Below are 21944 nucleotides of genomic sequence, written 5' to 3'. Positions count from 1 at the left end.
CTATAAAATCAAGATTCAATAGCAGCTACTTCCTGGAAAATTATAATAGATTATCCGTAGCATGGGTTCTTGGCCCCCAAAAAAATGCTCAGGAAAACATTAGTTTCAATTTTTCATTCATGAGACTCGATTTGGCGGCTGTATATGGCTTGGTGATGAATGTTATTTCAAATCAGTCCATTCATCTTGTAGGTATAGAAACCTTTCAAAAAGGCTACAATCTAGTTGGAAGAATGAGAAACTCTAATGAAATAAGGGTTAACACCACAGGAGGGTATTTTATTATTTGTGGATTTGTGATGAAGAAAATAGTGAAGGAAATCTCCATGGAAGAACTGGGACTTAAAAGGGGAAGGGAATCAAACCAAGCAGAGCTTGGGCTTTCCAGGCGCAGGAGAACCATGAAGGCACAGAGGTGGGATGCATTTGGTAGACTTAAGGAACGCTGAGGAAGTCTAGCTGTTTGAAGCATCAGAGCTATCTCGGCCTTTTTGTTTTTCTTAGAAAACTACAATCTAAGGTTAATGTGAGGACACAATGAACAAGTGGAAAGTGACAAGGGCTATAATGAGTACCCACTATATATGAAGCTACTTTTCCACCGACGCAGCAGTCTTGAAAGCTGGTGTTAATATCCATTTTCCACAGAGATAGAGAGGCTCAGAGGAGTAAGTTAACTTGACTGAGGCCACCGAGCTGGTAAGTATGACAGCTAGAATTTGAACCCGGATCTGTCTGTCCCAAAGCTTGGGCTCTTTCTGTTACACCAGGAGTAACCCTCAGCATCATTCATTAAAGCTGACAGTAGAGCTCCCATTTTATATATCAAAAAATATGTGGCTAGGGTTAGAGACTCTGTGTTTAAGGTCTGCACCTTAAGCCTTTGCTCATTGTGTGTTTACAGAGGTGGTCTTGAATCTCTAGGACACAAACTGCTGATTTTTGAAGGAGCATGACAGGGATCTGTTCCTCTCTCTGGGACCCTAGACATCTTTAGAGTCAACATGAAATCTAAGTGAATACAGCGTCAAGCCTTCTATGCAATGGTCTGCTCTCTGAAAAACTCCACCATCTGACAAACACCACCACAAACTCCACCTGTGAAACTGCAGGGGGAAAACGTCCCCTGAGCAGGCAAGGGAAAACCCTGGTGCCAAGACCCACAGTATCCATGACAGTAGAAGCTACCACCACCCTCAAGTCCATGGGCCAAGGGCTACTCTATGACTCTGCTGGCAAAATTAAGGTTAGGATTTTAACCTTAAGAAAACTCCATTCTTCCTAGCTTATTGGAGTAGTCAGTCAGTCAGTTCAGTCACTCAGTAGCGTCTGGCTCTTTGCGACCCCATGGACCACAGCACTGCAGGCCTCCCTGTCCATCACTAACTCCTGGAGCTTACTCAAACTCATGTCCATAGAGTCAGTGATGCCATCCAACCATCTCATTCTCTGTCGTCCCCTTTTCCTCCCACCTTCAATCTTTCCCAGCATCAGGGTCTTTTCCAAGGAGTCAGTTCTTCGCATCAGGTGGCCAAAGTATTGGAATTTCAACTTCAGCATCAGTCCTTCCAATGGATATTCAGGATTGATCTCCTTTAGGATGGACTGGTTGGATCTCCTTGCAGTCCAAGGGACTCTCAAGAGTCTTCTCAGGGTGGGAAATAAAGATAAAAGAGACTGATAGAATTGATCAAAAAATTGCCAGCCTGGGGCTATTTAAAGCGGGAACAACAGTCCTAACTTCTTTCAGCCTTGAAGGTATTATTATATCAAAGTCACCAAGTAAAAGTAACATTCAAAACTCTACCAACACTTAAAAATACGTGCTAATTTTATTATATAGTATTCCTGCTGCTGCTGCTGCTGCTGCTAAGTCGCTTCAGTCGTGTCTGACTCTGTGCGACCCCATAGATGGCAGCCCACCAGGCTCCCCCGTCCTACTAGTATTAATGATAATATAATGATAAAGTCTGGAAAAAATTTTCTATCAAAAAGGTTTACTGATTTACAAGAGCTCATATTACCTTTGTAACATGGAAATCTGAATTTCCTGATAAATGCCAGATAAACAACCTGATTCAAGATAGTCGGAATTTTTTAAATGGTCAGAAATATATGAATGAGTATTATGTTTTAACCTATAAAGCACCATATAAATTTGTTATTGTTGCTGATTCATATAGTTCTTGTAAAGCACACACTTTTAAAAAATCCCAACTTATATAAAATACAATAGATGCATATCATACCATTACATTGACAAGATCTAGACTCAGCCTTCAGAAACCACTCCAAAGAACAGTTACATGACTGTACCAATTATGTGACTTGGATTTGGAGAGATTTCATCTTGGTAAGCAGTAGGTAAGGGAGGATTATAAGGGAGGATGTCTTCCATGTAAAAGGCACTGACTTGTTTCCCCACTGAAAAACATGCTACTTCTCCATTCAAGAGCCTTCAATCATTTGGAATAAAACCCAAATTGCCAGTAGTCATGCTTTTCAAACTTTAATATGCACAAGAGTCAACTGGACACTTTAAAAAAAACAACAAAAAACAATCCAGATTCCTGAACCACACATCCAAAAATACTGAGTCTGTAGGTCTAGGTTGGAACATGAGATTCAGCATTTCTAACAAGTTCCCAGGAGATGCAGTGCTGCTAGTCTAGGAATCACACTTTGACTGATCCCACTTTGACTACTTCAGGTTAGAACTGCCCGTAGTCTGGTGGTAATCTAAAAATTTCAGCCTATCTCACTACTCCCTGGGTGTCCCTGATGGCTTAGTGGATAAAGAATCTGCCTGCAATGCAGGAGACACAGGAGATGTGGGTTTGATCCCTGGGTCAGGAAGATCTCCTGGAGGAGGAAATGGCAACCCATTCCAGTATTCTTGCCTGAAAAATCCCATGGATGGAGAAGCCTGGCAGGCTACAGTTCATGGGGTTGTAAGAGTCACGCGTGCACAGCACTGCTTCCTACTTGAGTTGATTTTTTTTTTCATATGGCAACCACTCATTTTTCCTGTTCACTTCTGAACAATCCTGGCAACTCTGCTCCAAGTTCCTCCTCTCCACCTGTCAAATACTTTCTATTCTCTTCTTCCTTGGTGATGCCTTTTCCAGTGAAGACAGTATTTAGAAAACTCTTCCTCCTGTGAATTCATGGCAGTATTTAAACCACCCGTGTGATGACTAGTCATACCCTGTACATTATAACCTTATACCATAGATTTACATTATTAAGGCAAAGAGGGTTATTTAACTCAGTTTTTTTTTTTTTTCTTTAATCCTACTTCTTAAACTGGGCTTTCTCAGTCCTTGAGAGCAGGAATTATACCTTGCATATAATAGTCATTTGATTAATAATGACTGGTTAGATTTTCCAATCAATGTATTTAATTTTGGTTTTACTTAGGTAGGATTGCCCAAATTACTAAAATGGGTCAGTGGCATTACTCTAGACAAGCCGATTCAAAACCATTTCATGGTCTTGCTTCTCAGAGTGGCCCCTGAGGTCTTTTCTTAAATCCTTTATTGGACTAACTGAGCAGGCATGTTCAGGAGTTAGATGGCTGATTAACTAAGTGGCTCACCCCAGCGGAATATTTCTCTCCATCCTGGATACAAGCCAGCCTAGGTTTATACCCATTCATGACCCTGCTTTTAAGAATTCCTCAGGGGAAATCCACCCCCAGTGATGCAAAGTACAAGCAAACCACCAGAGTCTCACATGGACAACAAAAAATTTTTTTCAATTGCCTTCTGACTAACTCCTTAGAGAAATAATCAGTGAGCTGGTGAGGAAACTGTTTTCAACCACAGAATTATGTGAAAATGTGCATTCTCTTGCAATACTGACTTATAAACAATCCAATGCCAGGAAACTCTAAACAAATGCTTGGAAAAGGGGTATATTTCCAGATTTGCATGACTTTTACTGTTCCTCTCTGTTGCATCAGATTCTTGGTTTACCAAGTGGGAGGAGAGCTAAGGGACTATTTTAAAGTGAACTGCCTCCATAAGGATGGGCAATCCCGCAACTTTGGGCTTCCAGGCTCTGCTAAACTAACTGGAAGTTTGGTACATTCATTTCATAAAACCAACTAACCTCTGGCAGATAATTTTTTTTTAGCACTTACTAGATGCAAGACAGCCCAACAGATAAATTGTTCCCAAATTCCAAGATGGTGTCTACCCTTGAAATTAAACATGAGATTCCATTTTTTACCACCTAGGCTGGGTCAACATCTGAGTACCTGAACATGTAGTTAAAGTGAAAAAGACTTTAAAACAGCACAGAGTTTGCTCCCTTGGGCTGAGAGATACCCTCTCACCTCTGCCTCCCAGGCATGGCTGAAACTGTTTCTCAGGCTCCAAAGCACTACTTAAAACCATTCTTTTCTCGTGAAACCACTGCACCAAAATATTTTGATGGACAAGGCCTCACTATCTCGTACATGTCATCAGTCTGGCATTTGCTCAAATATGAGACTCTGGTAGTCTGAACAGGAACAAACTGGAAATATATTTTTATAAAGAAATACACTGCTTAGCCAATTCATAGCCAAGTCAAATGCTCAACTGTAACAAACTTTTCTGATTAATTTAAGAGCACATTTTAAAGCACATTGATAGTACCCATCCATTTGGGAAGTGTGCTGATTATAATTAACCTTATCACTTTATCATGGAAGGTTCTGAGGAAACTGCCTGGCAACCACCTGTGAGCAGTTCTAACTCCTGTCATCTTTTTGAATACATTCTGTATATTTCAGATTTACTACCAATTCTAATTGCCCACATTAGTTTTCTTTTGCTGTGTATCTGTGTGGATAATAGAAAACGCTGCCAACTTGGTTAAAACAGAAGCACTGACAAAATATTCATTAGCAAGAACTCTCTACCAACCCATGGGCTTCTCTGGTAGCTCAGCTGGTAAAGAATCCACCTGCAATGCAGGAGACCCCGGTTTGATTCCCAGGTCAGGAAGATTTGCTGGAGAAGGAATGGGTTACCTACTCCAGTATTCTTGAGCTTCCCTTATGGCTCAGCTGGTAAAGAATCCACCTGCAGTGCGGGAGACCTGGGTTTGATCCCTGGGTTGGGAAGATCCCCTGGAGAAGGGAAAGGCTACCTACTCCAGTATTCTGGCCTGGAGAATTCCACGGACTGTACAGTCCATGAGGTCACAAAGAGACTATAGAGTCTGACTGTCCAACTGCAAAGAGTCAAACATGACTGAGCAACTTTCACTTTCATTCCACCAACCCACAGGCAGGCCTCACCATAGGACTAGCTCTCCTCTTCTCTGTGAAGCCTTCAACCAAGTTCCCACGTACCTACCACCCAGGGTCAACCAACGACGACAGTTGCCGGCAGCCTAACAGCACAGTGAGAAACTTCTGCCCTGTTCTGATCACCCAAATGGAAAGTTCACGAGAGATGACAAACCGGTTCACAAACTATGCCCTGAGCACTAGACATAACTTATTTTCACGATTTATTTGAACAAATTGTACTGGGTATCATAGAGTTGTTAAATGAATATAAGCTTAGGATTCTCAATTGGAATAGGTGGTTCCTCTTTCCCAGAGATCTCAAAATTAAGATGCAACCTACAGCCTTGGCCACTTCAACTTCTCCTTATCTGTTTTCACTCATAAATTTGGGGGAAAAGAATGGAAGGGCAGGAAAGCAAGATCTAAATAAAGGTAGGTGACTCTTATTACTTTAACATTTCCTTTGGGCTGACTTAAGCCAAGCCAGCACTCAGGTGGGCGTGCTGGCAGAATCAGGGGAAACAGCAAGACACAGGAAAGGAAGTTTATGAATGCTTCCCCTTCACTCAATATGGCACTGGGCTATCTCTTCTCCCTGAAGATCCCTAAAGCCCCTTACCACTTCCACATTCTTCCTCTAGATCACAGTCTGTTACTGATATATTCTCTTAAGGGAAATGCCAAGGTTAAAATGGCTGAGCTAGCGCCATCCAGCCCTTTGGAATGTCTGTGAAACAGTAATCTCTGGAGGGTTGCTGCTGGATCTTTGCAAATGGCTTCTGGGGTGGAGGGGTGGCATGCAACACAGTCTCAAAAAAAAGAGTTAAGACAAATTAAGCAGCAGCACTCCATCAGCCCCATGTGCATAACGCAAGGGTGCTTCAGCTTCCCAGGGGACAATACCATCAGCTAAAGCATGAATCAACTGGTCTGTTCTATTTTCTAAAGTTGCGCAAACACTTTCTTGGAATCAGCACCATGACTCAAAGCACCTGTGATCATTTATGGCTTGGAAATATAATGCAAATATTTCAGGATAATTTTCCAATTGGAAAATATTAAAATTTTCTTTTTCATATGTGTTTCTAACCTCTAGTGACATCAGATCTTGATCATTAAGATAAAGCCAACACATGTCAGAAGTAGCTAATTATAGAATAAGAAGGTTAAAAAGGGTTCTTCTAACGTCTGAACAGTAATTTCTTCAGATTACAACAGATCTTATCTGAACTATGGTCCTCACCCACAAATAAGAGCTGGCTATCTAGATGGGAATAATAACAAATTATTTACCAAAACTGCTGTGCTCCTTTTTTTTTTTTTCGGATTGTGACAGACAGTAAGATAGAAGTGCTGTTGATGGAATCAGAGAAAGTCTGTGCGTGATATGACGTCTACTTTTGCTTGTTGGGAAAGAGACTATTTCAAGAGTATGTGAGAAGCTATGACAAACCCCAAACACTTTCTTATTGAGATTTTTGGAGGAGTTTAGTTCACCCGTAGACACATTCCTTGCTCTGTGGATACTAGATAAACAGCATTCTTTGAAGGCACAGGTCTTAAACAGGTGCTTCCCTCTTTCCTTTTCCCCTCTTAATAGGAGGCTTTTAGGTTTAAATAAATGATAAATTATATCAACCGCCCACTCCTTTACCCATCTGAATATAAGAAGTTTGGAGAACTATTATCAGACCCTCTATGATCCTAGCTCTGAAGTGTGGAGGAAGTAAAAATATTTTGAAGGGTCAAGAATACGCAAGGGTAAAAATCAGTTAAGAGCATGACCTTGCAAGTTAGAAAGTCAACACCTTCTCCTTCACACTCTGGTTAGAAATGAAGAAGGACATCTGCATGCTGTCAGCAACAGCCCTCCCCCCATCTGTACCCCCCACAATTTTTATAGTACTAAGGAGCCCAAAGAGAGAACCCAAGAGAATTAAAAAAAAAAAAAAATTATGCCCCTTGTAGTAGTTTATGTGCCACCAGGTTTTAAGCCAGGAGGCCCTTTCCAGTTCCCACAGCTTGTCACCCCAATCAGAATATAGTCAGCCTTAGAAAATGTTTCCTTGAACCTCCCTAGTTCTTCTTTCTATCTAATTGCTGCAGGCTGCTGCTGATCATCTAAATCCCTCCAGCAACTGGTTAAGCACTTGTTGCCAAGACTGTCCTTTCCATTATCATTTAATACCATGTTTTAAAGAAACCATCAGTGTCAGGAAATCTAATTAACTTGGGTTACCTATCAGTCAGTATTAAGAAACACATCATTAACTGAAATTCATGTGAACTTCTTTTATAAATACATTTAGACGATTTGGGGATATCAGAGGAATAACACTGTATCTTAAAGGCAGTTAGCCATTCTTACATACATAAAAATTAACAAGTTTGAGGACTAAAACCCCATTCCAGTCTCTTGGGGTTCAGGGAGAAACTAGGATTCTGTGAAGTCATCAGAAATGAATCTTTCACCCTCTTCCTGAGTTATTGGATAATTTGTTTCTCAAATGAGTTTGATAGGAAAATGCCACTCCAATTTAGAAGTCACTAGGAACGGAGATTGTTACTGCTCTGTCTGGCAAAACTGTGCAAATCCTTTCCTGCCCCTTTCAAGATAGTCACAGTGGCAGAATCCTGTGTCCCAGGAGCATGCTTGACTTCCATTTTCAAATGCAAGGAAAAACAAACAAGCTTTAGCTGCTTCAGAGAGCCTCAAATAGCTCTTTCGGAAGATGGGGCTTCATCTCTCATCAGGTGGGTTTTTGAAGGCCCAGACCACAGAAACTGTCTGGGAGTCTGTGCTCAAAAGTCCAGAACAATTTAGAAATTATTTCAGCTGTTCTCAATTTAGAAGTAAAACAAAAACACCAAGTAGGAACAAACAAACACATGCTTCTATGTATCTATTTTTAAAAGAAAAGCACTGCTCTGCCCCTGACTTTCTGTCCATTCTTTACTGCCTAACTTCAGGATCTTGCTCATAAAAAAAGTATATGGCAATTCCAAAATCTCTTCTTCTGGAATATCAGAAATTCTCTCATTCAGCTAAGCTGAAAGCATTTTGTCTTCAGTTTGCTCTTTCTGGCCCTGGATCCATCAAACATAACCAGTTGCTATTTCATCAATTTCCCCTGGTTGAGTATTGACGTCTCAGCTCTACTTTTCTGACTATGATCACCCTCTAGTGGCAAAAGCAGTTAACTGCAAGCTACTCGGCAACTGGATCATAGAGGGAGGGCGGGGGAGGGAAAAAGATGAGTTTTACCTCTCTGCTTTCTGATTTCCAAGAAAACATTAGTTAAATGAGACACATGTTTGAAGGATTGTATGCCATTGTTTTAAATGTAGGAAAACTTTCATTAATGAACCGAATTTTTATCTTTCAACTCCTAGCTAAAAGAATATGAGTGTTAAAGTGAGGGAAGATGTAGTCAATCCAAAATAAAACTGAACGTTATTACAATACAGAGAACCTCAGCCCTCATTCGGTCCAATTTTCCTATTTACCTCTTATTCCTCATAGTTTGTGTCCAGTCCCTACTTCCCAGGGAGAGTTTGAGAGTCACAGCAAGACTTTCTTGCCTTGCTGGGCTTCTTGCGGCTTCCTAAGGGAAACACTTGGCTTGAGGAGGCTGACCAGATAGATCAGGCAAGACACATTCCATGAGGCAGCACCTACAGGGAGGCCCCGTCACCAAAACACATCGACTAGTGGCACACTGGGTCAGATTTTGTTCCTGAAATGCTAAAATCCTGCCCTCTTGCTGAGGGCAGGAGCTGTGTCTATCTCACTCATCTCCAGCACCTGATGCAGTGCTTTATACCTAGCAGAAGAGTGAGAAATATTTTGTTCATGCGTTAAATGAGAGGAAGATACTGAAAAAGTGCTTGAGAAAGTAAGTGTGATGCTAATATCCAGGAAACTCTGACTTCCAGTCCCAATTTCCCCCAACAACTAAAAGAGAGGATTTAAAACTCTCCTCCAGGAATTTTAGATGTCAAGGAGGTTCACTAGGGGCCAGCCACCAGGCAGCCAAGTCCCATGGCGCCCTTGAATAAAAGGGGCTTCCTCTTGTATAGTTTTATAGAGTCCTCTGCTCTGCAGGTTTCATTCCCTTATTATAAACAGCCTGAAACCACAGCTCCAGGACACTGACCTCAGCAGAACAATGTACCAGAGAGAACTGGTTATCTGAACCAGAGAATAATGCTAAAACATTTATAGAAAAACTTAGAACAAATAGGACACAATTACAGAAAAAAATTAAAATCTGAACACAAGATGGACAGGACTAGACTGAGTATTCTTTTGGACACTGAGCTGGACACACAGATGCAGATACCTTCAATGTGAGCAGGGTTGAACATCTTAGAAGCATACAGCACTCTTCCAGAGCCCGGCTCCCATTGGCCCACTGTAACTCGGCAGCACTGGAGGGAAGGACTGCTTTGAAAAGCTTGTGCTGCACAGTGTGGGTACTGTTTGCCTTCACTGGTCTGGCCCATTTCCCCAGGATGCTGGCTCTCTCTGTCTCTGTGTGTCCATGGGCTGCAGAGGGGTGGTAGAGCTCTGAGACTTACCCTCTGCTGCTTGGCACCCAAAGTCTCATCTACAGCAGGGATCGTGAAACCATGGACAGAGTCATGCAGGTTCTTGGACTGTCCAGGCAGTATGTATGGAAGGGAAGGGCTGTCTGATTTTATGTGTAATGATCATACATGAACTTGCTTCCTCGGTCATTCATTTTGTTAAGCCCAATTCTGGGAGAGTTGGGGGCTGAAAATGCATTGCTAAATTGAAAGATGTAGTGTGTTCTTTAGAGAAAAGATACACAGCAAAATCTCTCTCCTCCTAACATTTAAAAGCACACAATTCAAAGCCAAAAATATTCTCTGAAGTTAGTAAAATACAGAATAATTCAAGTTCAATTAATTCAATTCCTATTTTCCTTAGTCCTTCAGAGTTTTAAATTTTATTTAGTCTTCATTTTTACCATATACGTGGGAATAGTGCAAACACGTGGCCTTGGCATAAAGCAAGTTGGAAATGTCAGTTTAGCAACAAGAAATACTTGCTGACTCATCTCTGAAATGTCCAACATCTCTTGAATTTTAGTTTATTTAGAAAGTAATTCAGATACTGTCTTAAAGGATCACATCACAAGTGGTGGGCAGATGGCCCAAACCAGACACTGAGCTTAGAGAATATTAAGATGCAGAGGCACAGCAGAGGATAACCAAAATGATGAAATGCCTCTCCCATTGACCAGGAACCATTAGCAAAATCACTAATCCCTGCAGAAGCAAGATGAATCCCAACAGTCTTGAAGATGGTATTTTTTATGAATCAGATTCTGCGTCAGTCACTCCATAAGAACCAACTGATCACTTACAGCCATGCTTCCTTGAAGAAGCTGAATGACAAGGATCACCCTGGTTGATGGAATGATTTACAGACGGAGGTCACTATGCCCAAAAAGTCGTAAAAGAGAACCTTAGTGGCCAAAGAAAAACAAAGTGCAGGAAAATAGGCATCAATACTATTTTATTTCATTTAAAGGTATCATTTCAAATAATAGAATAAAGACTCCTTCCATGTGATTGAACTCATGGCAAGTGGTAAAGCTGTTGGAACATCTGGAAAACTGGCAGCGCCTCCGTCTGTCTTGCTGCAGTGGGGGCACAAGTTCCCTTTCACCACATGACATGCAGTGTCCTGCATTAGCATCTTTCCCACAGTTTTCTGACTGGAAACAACTCTCACCCCCTCTTCCCTACTCCCTCCAAGTCAGGTTTGTGGGACTTAAAATTCAGATCCTTTGGCTTCTTCAGTTGAAGTTTGATTTGATCAAACAAATATTTAGCATCCTAAACAATGAGCTAGTTCCTCTGGAAACATTTCATTGCATCCCCACACAATGAGCGCCTGGACCCCAGCCAGTCCTGGTCCAGCTTTCCAGAGATGACTCCTCTTCTCTTGACCCACTGAAGGCCACTTAGCCCAGGACATCTGTGTCCTGTCAGAAGAGAAAGTTGAAGTCACCTGCTCCCTGCAGAAGCTGCAAAACCTGGCCCTCCCTCCAGCCACGTCTCCCATCTGTATGAGCTCCAGGCCAGTAAACCTTAAGGGAATTGAACTACATGGCATCTGAAGTTCCTTCTAGCTGGAACTGCAAAGCATTGGAAAAAAAAAAAAAAAAGAATTCACTCATTATTTGACTGTTGCAAGGCTCTAAGCGAGGGCAAAGAAGGAGCAGAGGAAAGGCAATAGATCAGAGGCAACTCCTGAGGTCTGAATCTATTACATTTATCTGTCAGTCAGCTGGTGAGTAGCCTTTTGCTTCTCCTGAGTTTCAGCTATTACAACAAGAGCACTGTGAATGCCCCTAACACAGATATGTATCCTCAGATCTTTTGATAAGCCATTGCTCTTCTGATTCTCAGGGCCCCCAGGTACTTCAGCTCTCTGTCACCCGCACTGTTCCAACCACATCCTGACTTCCCTGAGCCAGAACCAAGCAGCTGAGCCTCCAAGTTTCGAGGTGATCCCTTGTAGCAACACTGATTAAAACAGCTTGGGATTAAAAAGTCCCAAGTTTCAGCCAGAGCATAAGTGCGTTCATGTGTTTTATATATGTGGTTTTTCTCATTGTGATTCCACCACTAAAACTGAAAAGGTTGAAAGCCACCTTTAAGAATGTGAGGAGGTGATTTCAGCCTGGTCACCACCCACTGAAAGGATGGTATGATGAGGACAAAATCTAACTCCAGGCTTGACTAGTATCCAATATTTATTTTTAGGTAAAGAGATAGTTACTCATAATGCATAGTAAAGTTTCTAATGAATAGTAATTCAAAAGGGAAGGATCTAAAACCTGATGCTAAGTCACTTCAGTCGTGTCCGACTTTGTGCGATCCCATAGACAGCAGCCCACCAGGCTCCGCCGTCCCTGGGATTCTCCAGGCAAGAATACTGGAGTGGGTTGCCATTTCCTTCTCCAATGCATGAAAGTGAAAAGTCAAAGTGAAGTTGCTCAGTCGTGTCCGACTCTTAGCAACCCCATGGACTGCAGCCTACCAGGCTCCTCCGTCCATGGGATTTTCTAGGCAAGAGTACTGGAGTAGGTTGCCATTGCCTTCTCTAAAACCTGGAAACACCTAAATTTACTAATTGCTGCCAATTTCTGTCTTAATACAATACCTTTTGAAAAAGGAAAGAGGTGATTTGAGGGAGGCAGGATGCAATCCCTCCAGATACTACTCATGAAACACAGCTTTATCAGAAGACAAACTAGCCCCATCCAAAAGGGACTCTATGCTCTGCTCACAAGTGGGTATGGTCAGGTGGCTCAGGGGTCACTGAGCTTGGTTCTGGCTTCAGTTTTCGGGGACAGATATTTGAAGATAAAGTACACCCAGAAGAGCAAGACCTAAAAGTGACTGGCCTGAAAGTCAAGAGATAAAGTTTAAGAATAGGTTAAAGAATCAGGATACTGATAGTGAAGAAGTAAGACTGAGAAAGGATATAATTATTGTTTCTAAATATAGTAATATTGAACAATCTATTGAACTCCTGCAGATGAGGCTTATCTGATGCCTCCTCTAAACAGCTTGTTTCCATCTTACAGATGAAGAAACTAAGGCCTAAGGTTACAGAGCATGTTTGTGTCAGAGTTAGGACTCAAACCCAGGTGATCGGACTCCTGAGTCCTGCTTTTAACTGTACAAAGGACTGGCATGTAAAATTAGACGCACTGAGCATTGTTCCAGAGGGCAGAACCAAAACTGAGAATGAGAGTCACAGCAATGCCAATACCAACCAGGGCTCCAAAAAGAGAATTTTCTAGCTAGTAGGTATCTCAAATGACTGACAGTTAGTTACAAGGTAATGGGTTTCCTACTGTAGAAAATGCGCAAGAAGAAGCTGCAGAAGAGCTGTTGATGAAGTTTTAGCCCTGATGGAGAGACCAAACTAGAGGATTTCTAAGAGAAGTCTTTGAACCCCAGGATTCTGTGCATGGTTGAAAATGCAGAGATTCTAAACTGGGACAGGAGTTGCCCTAAAGGTTGAATGCACGAATGAAGATTTTCATTCTGTAATTCCTGTCAACCTAACACCTCACCTCTGGGGGCTCTGTGTTCTTAGTGGAGGATAGGGTGAGCACATGATGCAGAAAAAAAACTCTAGATCAAGCGACATAGCACTTGCTGTTCAATCCCAAACCACCACTTACCATTCCTGCACTACAATTTCCTCAATTACCAAACTCGAGTGGTAAGAGGCGGCACTGGGTGTGGAGGAGTTGGTCCCCTAATCACACTGCCGGAATCTGTCTCCCAGCTCTGCATCTGGCTAGCTGTGAGTCACAAAACCACTTTGGCCTCAATTTCCTCATCTGAAAACTAGGAATGATAACAGGATTTACCTCCTAGGGCTGTTGTGAGAATTCAGTGTCTTAATAATCTATGGAGTGCTGGGAGCCGAGCTTGGCGCACGGCAAGCCTGAGAGAACTGTTAGCTAAAATGAAGATAATGGTAACTCTTTTCCAACTTCACCAGGACGTTGGGTAGGGGATGGGGAGACCTACACATAGGAAATAAGAAGAACTTGAAATAAAAAGTAGCTGTTTTATATTTAAAAGTAAGGTCCCTTAGAACCTGGTGAGGTCCCTTATTGAGCCCAGATTTCTTAGGCTGCAAATGATTAGTGGAGTCTGAAGACTGACAGAAAGATTCTTCCTCCTCAGAGGAGGACTGACTTCTCACCATGCTGTCACTGTCTTTTTTCCTCCCACCTGCAGTTACCTCTTTGAAATCACTGAAGCTCTTGACAAAAATATACTCTTACATTCCTACCGATGTCTCTTGTGCTGGTGCTCCCAGCCTTTGACATTCTCATCCTTGTAACTTCACAGGAAGTCGTGTGAGAAGCAGCTCTTGTTGAAGGGTTCACTTTGACTTCATTTTCGAGTATGGTGTTGGAAAACAATCTAAATGTTCATCATCTGTTGGAAAGACAACATCTTCTTTTCTCCATTCAATGGTCTTGTCACTACTGTCGAAAACCAGTCATGTAAAGGCTTGTTTCTGAGTCCTCAGTTCTGCTGCATTCACATGTGTGTCTGTTTTTAGGCTAGGGCCATGCTGTTTTGATTACTGTAGCTTTAGAGGAACTTTTGAGAACAGGAAACATGTATCTTCCCATTTTACTCTTCTTTTTCAAGATTGCTTTGGCTATTTGAAGTCCTTTGTATTTCCATACAAATTTTAAGTTCAGACTGTCAATATCTGCAGAGGTCTGCTGGGATTTTGATAGGAAGTGTGTTGCATATGTAGACCAATTAGGGAAGAGATGCCATTTTAACGATACCGAGTCTTTTAATCCATAGACATGAACTGTTTCTACCTTTATTTATATTTTCCTTAACTTCTCTCAATAATGTTTTGTATTTTTTAGTATATAAGTCCCCAGCTCCTTTGGTTAAATTTATTCCTAAGCATTTAATTCTTTCTGATGTCACTGTGAATGGAACTCTTTTCTTAAATTTCACTTGTGGATTGCTCACTGCTAGTATATAGAAAGACAACTGTTTTTTATATATTGATCTCACATCCTATGGCCCTCCTCTAGTCATTTATTAGTTCTAGTAGGTTCTTTGTGTATGTGTGTGTGTGTGTGTGTGTTCATTAACATTTTCTACATACAGGATCATGTTATCTGTACACACTGCCTTCTCAAAAGAGGCTCAAACCTTTGATATACTCAATGACCAAAGGGAAGAGGGGATCATGCTGACACTAACAGCTCCTTAGATTATATAGCTATTCTCTTTTCTCTCTCTTTCTGCACTGGAAATCATCCCTGAGTGTTTGTCTCTCACTTTACTTCAGTGATGCCTGAAAAAAAAAAAAAAAAAAAAAAACACAATGCCTACAAAAGTTAAAGCACCAGAGAGATAGAACAGCCCCTAAGAAAGTGATATGTAGCATGACTTCAAATATCAGAGCCACCTTAAAATCCACGGCTGGTGGGAAGAATGGCAAGGACAGTGCCTCACACTCAGGGGATTAGCTGTGACACATCACATCTCTGGACCTCAGTTTTCTCATCTGTAAAAGTGAGATGAAGACTCCTGCCCTGCCTGTGGCCTCCCAACCATTATGATCTCGGCTCAGGGAGGCTGTGATAGCACGTGTGTGACACACGGAGGGATGGGGACAGCTCCCCACCACCAGGACTCAGCAGCCCAGGGTCGCAGCACCCAGGGCTGCCCCAGCGCTGTCCCCGGAGCTGACAGGCAGAGCCACGTCACAGCCCGTCTCCAACCCACTCCTGGTACCCTCGTTGGGAAGGTCAGATCTGAGGATCAAATGACATGAGCTGAAAGTGTTTTGAGAACTGCAGTAACAAAGAGAAGCTGTCACCAGCGTAGTTCCGGTGGGAGGACTTGAAACCATCTCCACACGTCTTTGTGGGCTCGCCTCAGACAATAACATCCAACCCAGCGTGACACACAAGCTGCCCCTCCCTTCCGCCCCCTGTGGGCACCGGGTGGAAGTGCAGGGGAGGCAGAAGAGGATAAATAAGAACCAGGGCCTTTGTGGGGCTTCTCAGAGGGCAGCACAGGAGATGCCTCTGTCTGTGGTGGGCATTGAGAAAAATCACTGTGATTTTTTGTTGGTTGGTTTTGTTTTTTGCTTTTTCCTAGAAAATAGTGAAGCTTTGATATAAAGAGAAAGGGAGAAGACACACACAAAATATGCCAGTGTGCCTCCCAATTACTCCTGGGACATGGCTGGAAAAAACCAAATATCTACCAAGTTATGTTTTTCCGGGCCCTGGTGGCTGTGTCCTGAAATTGCCCCATTACCTTTGGAACCTCATCAAGGGGCCCTCGCTGGGGAAGTGGGAGGGAGGGGGAAGCTGAAGCCTTTGTTCCTCCCCCAACCCCAAGGTCACACCTAACATTTTATAATCCATCAGCTCCCACGGGAGGGGCAGGGAGAGACAGAGGAGGTGGGGAAGGCAGGAAAGGAAACCAAATGACCAGAAATGATGTTTTCTCTCGGCTGCAACCCATGTGGTTGAAAGCCATTAGACTCGGAGATGATTACAGAAATTAGACACCTTTTGATGGGTGGGACACCAGAGCTGAGGTGTGCCCTGGGACAGGCATGCAGGGACAGCAAACACTCCAATAGCTTCTCACGGCTCGGGGATTAGAAGGAGGACTGGTGACTTAGATTTCGTAAACTCGACAATCACAAAAGGCCATAAGAAACGGCCAGTGCTAGAGTCCCGGTGGCAGTGCTTGTGTTAAGCCTTCCTGCTTTGGGTCTTTTCTTGTGAAAGGTAAACAGGATGGAAGGGAAGTGGCATTGTGGATTTCGGGCTGTGCATCCCTGGCTGTGAGCTCACCTGAGCCACCTCAGGAACAGGGCGGCAGAGGAGGCACTGGGAGGCCAGTGGAGAAAGTGCCAGGCCCCAGGGACCCCAGCAAGGGCTCTGCATTTCCCCATCAGGCAGGGGCTTCGTTTTTATCCTCCAGCCTCCAGCTCCGGCCCTGAGGACTGCGCTTCATGGCCCCTTTCATGGGAGCCAGCTCTGTGCTGGAGTCAGCAGACACCAGGGCCTGGGTCTGACCCGGAGGTCTTCTAGGCATGATGGGGAATCAGAACTCATGGAACATAAAATGCTACATCCTCAAGAGCTAAATGGCACAAGGCAAGAGGGAAACCAATGAGAGGAGATCTAGACACATGTTCTAGGACAGGTAGGATTTATAAGAGCTCACAGAAAAATGGAGGCAAGGCCCCTGCACCCTTGGTGACCTACATGGAATCAGGTGAGGGTACTGTCCCAACAGTGACAAGGAGACCAGAAGGTATTCCCTGCAGTAGGCATAAAACTCACCGATGCTCCTACTGACCAGAGGGCTTCTTGGAAACCACTCAGGCTTAAACCAGCCTGGCTCCTCATGGCCTGGACTCTGATCTGGGCTTACAGTTTACTGCAAAATGTGTGTGTAAAGGGCTCTGCCCCAATCTGGTGCATACTCTCCCATTTCACTCTATCTCAGACCACTCTGAGTCAATAGAGGCTTAAAGGATCTGGAGGCCTGACAGAGAGCTGGGCTGTGTGCACTGGCAAGGTTGGAAGGAAACCAGAGCAGTATGATCCAGGGGTGGGGGCTTCCATCACAGTCTTCCCTCGTTGGGAACTAGTGACCGCTTGGGAAGCTTCTCAGCAGAAACTCTGCAGTCCTGGAGACCACTAAACAGAGCAAGGAGTGGGGTCAGTTAAACTCCAGGAAAGATGGGCTTGGACAGACAACTCTGCCCCAAGCTAGATCCAGAGGAGAAAGAAAGAGCCTTGTTGTGTCCTTCTGTCTGTCTGACTCTGACATAAAGGTCAAGTCATCTCCATCAGGGGATTCCACGGAAGGCCCTGGGATGACAGACTACAGGGACAAGCCAACCAAACAGTTTTTAGAACCTTTGTTGAATTCCTCCTCCTAAACTCATACAGTGAAGCATCTTTAGAAAGTCATATAACCCACGGCCATAGGTCCGGCCTTTGCCATGTGGAGGTATGGAAAGGGAGAGTGCATTCTCTCTGGAAGGAGGAGAAAGAGGGCAAGAGTCATACTGAGTTGGGTCTTGCAGGATTGGCCGATTTGCCCAGGTGGGGAAAGCACAACGTATTTCCTATCAAATGGAAAAGCTCACCTGTCAGACGCTGGTTTCCTTCACTGATACCAAAACCCCCATGCAGGGCCAATCACCCGACTCTCCCTGAAAAGGCCAAGCATTAGGAAAAAAGTGATCAAGGATGACTGGGCAGACATCTGTGCTGGGCAAACCTGCCCATCCCTCTGTGCTCCTTCATCAGAAAGCCAGCTGCCTAGGGGGAGGTGCAAGGAGAGAGGTGCTGGTGGGACACAGTGCGGTGAGCCCCACGTGGGTCCCTGTTGAAGATGAGGAAGTGAAAAAGTGGACGGGAGATTATAAAATATTAAAAGAACACAAGGTGGGAGCTTTCCATTTCATGAATACCCATAGGGCTTTTCCAAATGCTGCTGTTTAAACCTCAGGACAGCCTTGAATGGAATAGGCAAGGAATGTTGAACCCATTTCACAGATGAGGGAACTGAGGCACAAAAGGATCATCATCTAGCTATCCTACAGCTAGTCAGAAAAAAGAGAACACAGAACTTAATCTTCCTCTTCCTCATTTTCCTCATGTGCCCTTAAGCAAGTCAGTAAACCCTGCTGCAGTGGGCAGGTGGGCTTATCTGTGGAATTCTTGCCCATTCAATTTAGAATTCTTAATTCTAAATTAAGAGACACTGATTTTATGACAGCTGATAATAGTTAACATAAGTATGCGGCCTTCTAATTTTCAAAACACTTTTTACATTTAATGAGTCACCTCGCTGGTCTGGGTGAAACCAAAAGAGAGAATTGCATTTTAATATTCACTTTTCAGATTAAATTGTCTAGGATTTGTTTGGTATTTGAGAGAAAACATCCTGTATGCAGGTCAAATGTCAGCAGTCAAAATGGAGATATTCTGATGAGATTTTTTTTTTAGGCCATGATAGAGTCTCTGACAAAAAATTTCCCCCAAGTTTTTGCTTTTGAGTTATTCAGCTTTCTCACTTAAAAATAAATGAGCTAATTAATTAAGTAAGAGAAAGAGAGAAAGGGAACTGCTCTGATTTGAAGCTCTAAACAAGTGAAACAACAGACATTGCTGAGGTTTTGTCCTGAGCCACTTCAGTGTTTCGAAATGCACAGCTTCTCCAATATCTAACATCTAAAATGGGATTAATGGCCTGAGCTCTACACAGTCTCTAACTCAGTACATTATCCATAATGCAGCCACAAAACCCCTCCATGTGTGGGTGACACAGCACTGTGAGCTCTGGGGCTTGCAGATGGGGAGGTGACCTCCCAGGACCACATCTTCTTAGACATGTACTTTACCTTCTTGTTCCAGCCACGAGTCTTCACTGCTCTATAAAAGTCCACCTGCATCACCAGGTTAATTGTATTTATCGGCCCCTTGCCAGATAACCTGGAATGTGGAGTCAAGTGGGCCTTAGGAAGCATCACTACAAACAAAGCTAGTGGAGGTGATGGAATTCCAGTTGAGCTACTTCAAATCCTGAAAGATGATGCTGTGAAAGTGCTGCACTCAATATGCCAGCAAATTTGGAAAACTCAGCAGTGGCCACGGGACTGAAAAAGGTCAGTTTTCACTCCAATCCCAAAAAAAAGCAATGCCAAAGAATGCTCAAAGTACCACACAATTGCACTCATCTCACACGCTAGTAAAGTAATGCTCAAAATTCTCCAAGCCAGGCTTCAGCAATACATGAACTGTGAACTTCCAGATGTTTAAGCTGGTTTTAGAAAAGGCAGAGGAACAAGAGATCAAATTGCCAACATCCGCTGGATCATGGACAAAGCAAGAGAGTTCCAGAAAAACATCTATTTCTGCTTGATTGACTATGCCAAAGCCTTTGACTGTGTGGATCACAATAAACTGTGGAAAATTCTGAAGGAGATGGGAATACCAGGCCACCTGACCTGCCTCTTGAGGAATCTGTATGCAGGTCAGGAAGCAACAGTTAGAACTGGACACGGAACAACAGACTGGTTCCAAATAGGAAAAGGAATACGTCAAGGCTGTATATTGTCACTCTGCTTATTTAACTTCTATGCAGAGTACATCATGAGAAATGCTGGGCTGGAAGAAGCACAAGCTCGAATCAAGACTGCCAGGAGAAATATCAATAACCTCAGATATGCAGATGACACCACCCTTATGGCAGAAAGTGAAGAGGAACTCAAAAGCCTCTTGATGAAAGTGAAAGAGGAGAGTGAAAAAGTTGGCTTCAAGCTCAACATTCAGAAAACTAAGATCATGGCATCCGGTCCCATCACTTCATGGCAAATAGATGGGGAATCAGTGGAAACAGTGTCAGACTTTATTTTTCTGGGCTCCAAAATCACTGCAGATGGTGACTGCAGCCATGAAATTAAAAGATGCTTACTCCTTGGAAGGAAAGTTATGACCAACCTAGATAGCATATTAAAAAGCAGAGACATTACTTTGTCAACAAAGGTTCGTCTAGTCAAGGCTATGGTTTTTCCAGTAGTCATATATGGATGTGAGAATTGGACTATAAAGAAAGCTGAGTGCTGAAGAATTGATGCTTTTGAACTGTGGTGTTGGAGAAGACTCTTGAGAGTCCCTTGGACTGCAAAGAGATCCAACTAGTCCATCCTAAAGGAGATCAGTCCTGGGTGTTCATTGGAAGGACTGATGCTGAAGCTGAAACTCCAGTACTTTGGCCACCTGATGCGACGAGCTGACTCATGTGAAAAGACCCTGATCCTGACTACAGAGGATGAGATGGTTGGATGGCATCACTAACTCAATGGACATGGGTTTGGGTAGACTCTGGCAGTTGGTGATGGATAGGGAGGCCTGATGTGCTGCAGTTCATGGGGTCACAAAGAGTCAGACATGACTGAGTGACTGAACTGAAATGAATGAGATCTCATCAAAGTCAAGTGCCCTGGGTTCCCTTGGCCAACTAGAAATGAGATTTCTGTACTCTTTCTTTGGTGAGTTTTTAGAAAACAGCTCAGCAAAGAGTTATCAGATGTGGCCCAGCTCAAGGAGAGCCCATGGCTTGCATGGCCTGGCTTCCTCTTAATCCTGTGCCTTTAAACTTCTCTAACTGGGGATAAATATGGCCAGGTAGGCCGAGTCTCCAGGAAAAAAAAAAAAAAGCCACAGGAGCTCTCCTTCAAAGAGACCTTGGATATCAGATACATCTCTCCTGACCTAGGAAGAATTCACTACAGGATAAGGGACAAGAGAACAAGGCTGAGCATGGCCCTTCCATGCTGAGTTGAGGAAAGGGGCAGAATGCTCAGTGTCAGACCCAGGAAGAGTTTTTAAGAGCTTCTTGGTGATTAACAGATGAAAATGGATATAGGGCTCTTTCAACGATGTTCACTCATCATAGAAATAAACAGAGAATGTGGAATACCTCTTGAATCCCATCCAACTCCGTGTTTATCAGAGGGTATTTTCAGGAGGATTCCCGAAGGGGTTGTGCCAAGATATTGGCCTTCAGAGGAGAGCTATCCTGAGGCTGCTGTTGGATAAACAGTTGACTTTTTCGCCCCCTTTTAAGTTTTCAACCAGGTATGTAAAATCCCTGACCAAGAAGAAGAACCTGAAATTAAGCCATATTAAAAAATAACTCTCCAGGCTTAGGTTTTTCCATCTTTCAATGTGATGTGTATATTAAAGAAATCCTAAAGCTGAGATTCTCAAACTTTCATATGCAGGAGACTCTTCTGGAAGATTTGTTATTAACAAAATCACCTGGGACTCAGCCCAGAGGTTCTGCTTCAGCAGATGACACTGATGTGAAGCCAAAGTTCTTAGGGCTGTTTTTTGAGAAACACTGCCCCATGGAGCTCAGTGTTACCACGTATTGCTGACAAATAGTCACATTTAGCCCTGGAGGCCAGACAAGGCCCAGGGCCCACACAGGGGTGCTGGAGAATGCCAAGCCAGCCTGGAGATGGGAGTCTGGTATCGGCCAAGCTTTGAGTAGCCAATTTGCCTGG

General features: G+C 43.3%; 1 protein-coding gene and 1 long non-coding RNA gene across 5 annotated transcripts in view; one reads left to right on the top strand and one right to left on the bottom strand.

The window, feature by feature from the left end:
- Positions 1-21944, bottom strand: part of PRKCE (protein kinase C epsilon) — a 542457-nt gene that overhangs the window by 106024 nt on the left and 414489 nt on the right. The window lies entirely within an intron of this gene.
- The window catches only part of LOC132346563 (uncharacterized), a 36578-nt gene continuing 18483 nt past the window's right edge, over positions 3850-21944 (top strand). Inside the window, exon 1 of the long non-coding RNA XR_009496409.1 lies at positions 3850-5716. This is a non-coding gene — a long non-coding RNA (uncharacterized lncRNA). The remainder of the gene's footprint in view (positions 5717-21944) is intronic.

Source organism: Bos taurus, chromosome 11 (genome assembly GCF_002263795.3).
Source record: "Bos taurus isolate L1 Dominette 01449 registration number 42190680 breed Hereford chromosome 11, ARS-UCD2.0, whole genome shotgun sequence".
NCBI classification, from domain to species: domain Eukaryota; kingdom Metazoa; phylum Chordata; class Mammalia; order Artiodactyla; family Bovidae; genus Bos; species Bos taurus.
This window is presented reverse-complemented; position numbering and strand designations above follow the sequence as displayed.